Source organism: Quercus suber, unplaced genomic scaffold, assembly GCF_002906115.3.
Source record: "Quercus suber isolate HL8 unplaced genomic scaffold, Cork oak 2.0 scaffold_86, whole genome shotgun sequence".
Taxonomy (NCBI): Eukaryota; Viridiplantae; Streptophyta; class Magnoliopsida; order Fagales; family Fagaceae; genus Quercus; species Quercus suber.
Window position 1 is genome coordinate 907,214 of NW_027069551.1, and position 6,571 is coordinate 913,784.

Here is a 6,571-nt window from a genome sequence, read left to right on the forward strand (position 1 = left end):
AAGGGGCAAAAAGGAGAAATCGGTAGTACCCCGGGAGCCCGAAGCTGTGCTATAAAAAGAAGGGAAGGAAAAAGGATAAGAGGGAGTTCTGGACGATTAGATCATTTGTTAAGGCATTTAAAATTTGTTTTCAGAAGTCTCACAAAAATTATAGAAGAGGCTCTGTAAAACTGAAGAGAAAATAGAGGAATTTGTTCCCGATATCCTAGAGGCAGCCACTACAGTACACGCTCGGATTCAACGAATTCAGATTTTGCAAGTCTTTGAAGCTTGAATGGCTATTAAAGTCTGTAATTTTTGAACTCATTTGAACCTTGCATCATGTCTTAGTGAGCTTTGTAATCACAATTAAAAGAAATTAATGAAACACACCTCACTAATTAGAGGATCTCTAACGTGTTCTTCGCATTATATTTCATTTATTATGCATTTCCTTTACTGTTAAAATGTTATTCAATACGAATACTCTTTTTTGTTAGTTGTTTGTATTGTAGGAAGTTTGTTCTGTGCGCCAATCTATTCTTAAAACAGCCCTTTAGCTGCGGAGAATTGATCCCAATCCACCAAGAACCTCTCACACGGCCCAGGATCCTTGGGCCATAGTGCTAAAGAAATTAGGCACTCCCACAGCAACTTGTATCATCATTGAAACCTTTGTAACCAATCACTGAAGAAGTAATAAGAATTACCAACCCCCAAGAGGAGGGCCGAGGACAGAATTTCATGCTTTAGTCCACATCTCTGTTATTCAGTCCACATGCAACCGTGTTTAGTTGTTGTAATCCTCATTAAGGCCTAGTTCTTAAACTCATTCTCTATAAATTTATTGTATTGGGCTAGTTGGGTCTAAGTCCACTCATCCAATAGTAAAGGTGTTCAAACCCAGTCCCTACAGTAACTTTTAAGATGATAAACCAATTCCGCCCCCATAAGATTCTCAAAAGAAAAAAAAAAAAAAATCCACCCCCATAAGCCCTTGTACACGATATATAAAATTGTGTCCAAGATTTTGGTTTTAAAATTAAGGGAAAAGTTAATGGAGCTCCTATAGGCATTAGTTTATGAAATATGTTTAGAAACTTTTTATTGATGAAGAAAAAAATAGTAAATTGCAAATTACACCCCTAAAGTTCGAGAGTATTTGGATTTTACACCCCAAAGTTTCAAAATTTGAAATTTATCCCTTGAAATTTGGGAGTGTTTAAATTTTATACCATGACATTTCAAAATTTAGATTACCCTCTAAAGTTTGGGAGTGTTTGGATTTTACACCCTGAAATTTCAAATTTTGAAATTTACCCCCTAAAGTTTGGGGGTTTTTGAATTTTACAATTTGACATTTCAAAATTTGGATTTTTTTCCCCTAAAGTTTGGGAGTATTTGGATTTTACACCCGCAAATTTTGAAACTTTATGGTGTAAAATCCAAATACCCTCAAAATTTAGGGAGTAAAATCCAAATACTCATAAAATATCGGGGTAAAATTCAAATTTTGAAACATTAGGATGTAAAATCAAAACACCCCCAAAATTTAATGGGTAAAATTCAAATTCTAAAACTTCAAGATATAAAATCCAAATACTCTCAAACTTTAGAGGTGTAATTTGCAATTTACAAAAAAAAAACTAATTTTTTTGACAACTTTTATATATTTTCCATGAAAATAGTATCAAAACTTTCCTAAGATTCCTATAAAAAAATTTAAAAAAATAAAAAACTTCCTGAAGATGGTTTATTAAAAAATGTTCTAAAAAAACCCATTTTATAGGACTCTAAGATTAAAACCCCATTTGTATTTAAAAAAAAAAAAAAAAAAGAGATGAAGAAGAAAGATTAAAACCCCTTTTATCCTCCCTTATTTCCTCTCTCCAAATAACTTTCATTCCAGGCAAAAGGGGAACGGATAATGTTGTGATAGCACAGGAACTACTCTACTATCTTAACAAAAAGAAAGGCAAGGATGAAGGAGGGTTCATGATTATTAAAATTGATTTAGAGAAAGCTTTTGTCCCGAGACCATTGAGCTAATTCTGAGTTGTATAACGACTTCCTCTTCAAGGGGCATTAGACAGGATTCTTTTTAACCATAAACAGGATTAAGGGGCATTAGACAAGGAGATCCAATCTGCCCCTACATTTTCATTTTGTGCATGAAGTTCCTTGGAGGTCTAATAAACAAAAAATGTGAGAGGAAATAATGGGATAAAATCAAAGTATTCAAAGATGGGGCCAAGTTTGTTGCATATATTCCTACATCCATAGGCAGTGATAGATAAAATTCAACTATAAATAAGGAGATTACAATAGTAACACATAGTCACTCTCACAAGACCCAAACCCCAAATACACCATTGACTCTCTCACATAAAGAATAGAGGCATTGGCACTAATCTTGTAGCACCACTCTTCGTTCCCATTATATGGCTACCCAAATACAAGAGAACCTATGTACATATATACTAGCATAGGTCAGCTACCTCAAGCCCTAAACCAAGTGGGACTTAGTTTACAAGTCCTTGAATTTCACGGCAAACAACAAAGGAATTAGACTCCTTGCATGACACAAGGAAGAATTTGAGTTCGGAATGTTTTCATTGGAAACGCTATAAAATATCAATCAAGTTATAAGGCTCTCGGTCAACTACCACCAATTAGATCTACCATTAGAAAAAAAAAAAAAAAAAAAAAGTAACAAGAAAACTAGTTAGCCGTATTTCTAATGGACCAAGTCAAAATTTTTATTATTATTATTTTACAAGTGCACTATATTTATTATGATAAAAATTAGTATAAAAAATCATAAACATAGTTCAAGACATAATTGAAGTATTTTTATAACCGATAGAAGTATAACAAAAAAATTTATTAAATTTAATAAATATAGTTCTAAAGATTAAGAAAGGAATAAAAAGTAAGTAGTCTAACGATTAATTCAAGTGTCCTTTTCCTCAACCAAAAAAAAACCAAGCATCTTTTTTTAGTTAATATATATATATATATATATCTTTTTTTTTAATTTAATTCAATTATTAATATAAATGGTTAATGAACCAAGGGTTGAATTATTGAATTGTTAAATCATTCCCTTAAAGGATATTTATATGAGAAAATTTAACAAATATCTTAAGGGCATTAATTTATAAAATATTTTTAGAAATTTTATATAAAAAAGAAAAAAAATAACTAATTTTTTTACGATATTTTATATTTCTCATAAAAATAATCTCAAAAATTTTCTAAAATTATGTATTAACAAATGCCGTAAAAGTATTGAGTTAAGTCTATCTTCTTTTTTATATGGGACTTGCATTTGTCTGAAAACCATTACTGGTTAAAAGGTCATGTCACTCAAGGAAGGTTTAGTGTGAGTCAATAATGGTTAGGTAACTAAGGGTCCGTTTGGATAGCACTTATTGTTGCTGAAAGTTGATAAAAACTGATTGATACTAAAAACACTGTAGCAAAATAATTTTAAATGTGTGAATAGTATTGTAGAACCCACTTTTAATATTAAATATTGTATGAACAGTGTGTGAACAGTGCACGCACAGTAATTTTGTCCCCCAAAGTCAACAACTGCGGCAGAAAAAAAAAAAAAAAAAAAAAAAAAAGAAACGCGCCGTGACTTGCCTCTGTATCCAAACCCTCACTAACCAACTCATGACGCATGGCAGTCAAATAGTGTGACTTTTTTTTTTTTTTTTTGTTGGAGAAGAAAAATAGTGTCATACACTCATACAGTGACTTTGTTGCAGTCCTTGAGTGTCATCACCAAACTAAATTACACATTTAATAGTTTGATCCATTTTCTTGTTAAACAAAGTTCAACTTATTTATGAGTTGTTTGATTAATCTATTCTTCTTACATACAATAAATACTAGAACTAAAATATTTTAGTCATTCACAAATCTATTCTAATAATTAATAACTAAATTCTATTCGAAATTATATCATTTAGTTAAATAGATAAAATAATTTTTGTTTATGCACTTATAAAATTTAGATTTACCAACCTTGTAATTAATTTTAAAACTTTTATAAACTTTTACAACAAAATAGACTATTTATATCATCAATAAATTAAAAATAATAATTTGATATCTTATAAAATTATTTACAAACTTACACAATTTTGTCATGTTTTTAAAATTAAAAGCTAGTATTAATTTGTTGAGTTTTCGATTATGCCACTACCTTATTTTCGGGAGCATTTAAACTTTTATTTTTTGAAAACTTTGTTTAAGGGTAATTTTGGAACTTGCATCTTTTAAATTAAGAGACAAGACAATAAATAGTATTTCCTTAAAAAGCTGAGTTTTTTAAACGTTATTAACAATTTAGAACGGAGATAGTACCAATTAATTAAGTAATTAATGTGCATATTTGTTTGCATTTGTACCACATAAACATGCCATGCAATTCCAATTACTAGTACTACTACATGAAGTAAGCTGTCCTTTTAGATCCTCAAGATGGTCACCATGAGGAGTTAGGTTAGACATTTTCAAAATAAACTGTACATTAATAGACATGGCAAAGAGAAAGACTTTGAAAATTTTACTTAACCCAATCAAAGAAGACTTTGACTGAGATAATTAAGAAAATGAAAGGCAGCTGCTCTTCGGTTATATATACAATATATCATGTTGCAGACTTATATGCTTTTATTTGCGAAAACAATGGCCTTTAAGAAGTTCATTTCAATGGTTCTCTTCATTTTGATTCTTCTCTTTCCCTCAAAAATGGAAGGAAGTGGAGGAACCGAGACTTCTCAGCTTGGTGTGGCAAGTAATTAATCTGCCCTTATTCTCGGTTTTTATAGTCTGTTTTTAATGTTTCATAAAATGATAAAGTTGTATTGAGATAGTTACATTATACTACTAACTCCACATATAGCTTATACTCTTTCTCACTTAGGCCTCCAAGCACTTTATGCATAAGGAGGTACTAATTAAACTATAAGGCTATTGGTACTATAAGGCTATATAAAGCTATATTTTTTTGATGAACAAGCTATATAAAGCTATATTATTAGTGAATGGAAGCATGAAGTTGGATGAACCACACTTAGCTTTATCTCTTGTGTGAATGTTTTAATTCTTATTTTATGTGAATGTGCACCACACTTAACTTATCTCTTGTGTGAATGTTTTAATTCTTATTTTATGTGAATGCGCTTTGATTCGTTAGTCCTAAATTCTAGTAAATTGGTAAGAGGGTTGGCATGCATCTATATTACCTTTTTTTTTTTATTATTGATACAATAGAATTTCAATTTATGACATCCACTTTGTTAAAGTTGTTGTGTGATTGTATGACAATTGAATGATAAACGGAAGTATGAAAAAGATAATACACACATGGTTCAAGGTACTACATATGATATTAAGTACTTGTGTCAATTATACTTGTGTTATGAACCCAATGTAGGATTTATATACTAGAAAATACTTAACTAGGCCTAGACTAATCATAGACTAACCTAAAGTTAAATTAATTATTCTACAAATACATGAGCGTACAATTAATTTGGGCCACTTGGGCCATAATATATATATCTAACATGATCTATGATATGTTTTACAATACTTTAAATATGGACAGGTGAGCGTATTGCCTTTTTTTATTTTTCTTTTGTCTTTAAATGTGGACAGGTGGGCGTATATGTGTTGTACATACAAGACTTTAATCTTCAGCACAACTGTGCTCTGTAAAAGAAAACCATTGACTTCAAATACCTGAATTTAATTTGTTTGAATTATTACCGTATTCGGGTAATGTCTATCTTCCTTTCAAAAAGAAAGAAAGAAAATATATACGTCATTTTTCAAAGATCTTGATTATACGGCATTAATTTCTTGTTCTTTCAGATTTCAAGGGTCGTAAGCTCATAATCATGGACCCCCTTGCGGCTACAATTACTGTAAACCTTCCAGCGGCCATCGTTGAGAACTTCTTTGGTGCTGCTCTGCTAGCTGTATCTAAAGGAGTCTGAGAAGTATTTCGGCTTCCACTGCATGGTGGTTTATACTTTATAATAACTAATAAGCTTCAACCCTTTACTACATGCAATTGCTGTTCCCTCCTCCTTTTTTCATGTAATTTGGTATATGATTATACTGGCAGTGAAGCACGTCCAGTGCATATTAATATAATAATATTATCGTACTACATTTTGTAGGACCTTTGAAATTATTGTATGAGTCCCGTATATATGTTCCTGATTAGAAAATTAAGTTCGAAAGTCTCATAACTCGATCCTTTATGCATGGATGTTCAAAGGAGAGGAGCTCGAGCTGCAGGGCAGCATATTAATGCATATATTTCTAACTATCAATAAAATAATAATTAGAAAAAGTATAAAAAATTTATGGTTTAAGGATATTGAAATAATTTTGTAAAGCTGATTCTCGATTCTACTTGCTCTCATCTTTAATAGCTTAATCCATCCTGTGGGTTCTAAATGCCATATACTTTTGAATGTGTAGGGAGGAAAATATATAAGTAGTGGAGCAAGGGGCTGTGTTAGGGTTTTAGACCCTAGTTGTCTAAGATTTTATCAAAGTTTAA

General features: G+C 31.0%; 1 long non-coding RNA gene across 1 annotated transcript; it reads left to right on the plus strand.

Moving 5' to 3' along the window:
• Nucleotides 1–4,626: 4,626 nt before the first annotated feature.
• LOC112030866 (uncharacterized) lies at nucleotides 4,627–6,237 on the plus strand. Its single transcript, XR_002884919.2, has 2 exons — nucleotides 4,627–4,789; nucleotides 5,872–6,237. It is a non-coding gene; the product is annotated as an uncharacterized LOC112030866 (long non-coding RNA).
• The last annotated feature ends 334 nt before the right edge of the window (nucleotides 6,238–6,571 follow it).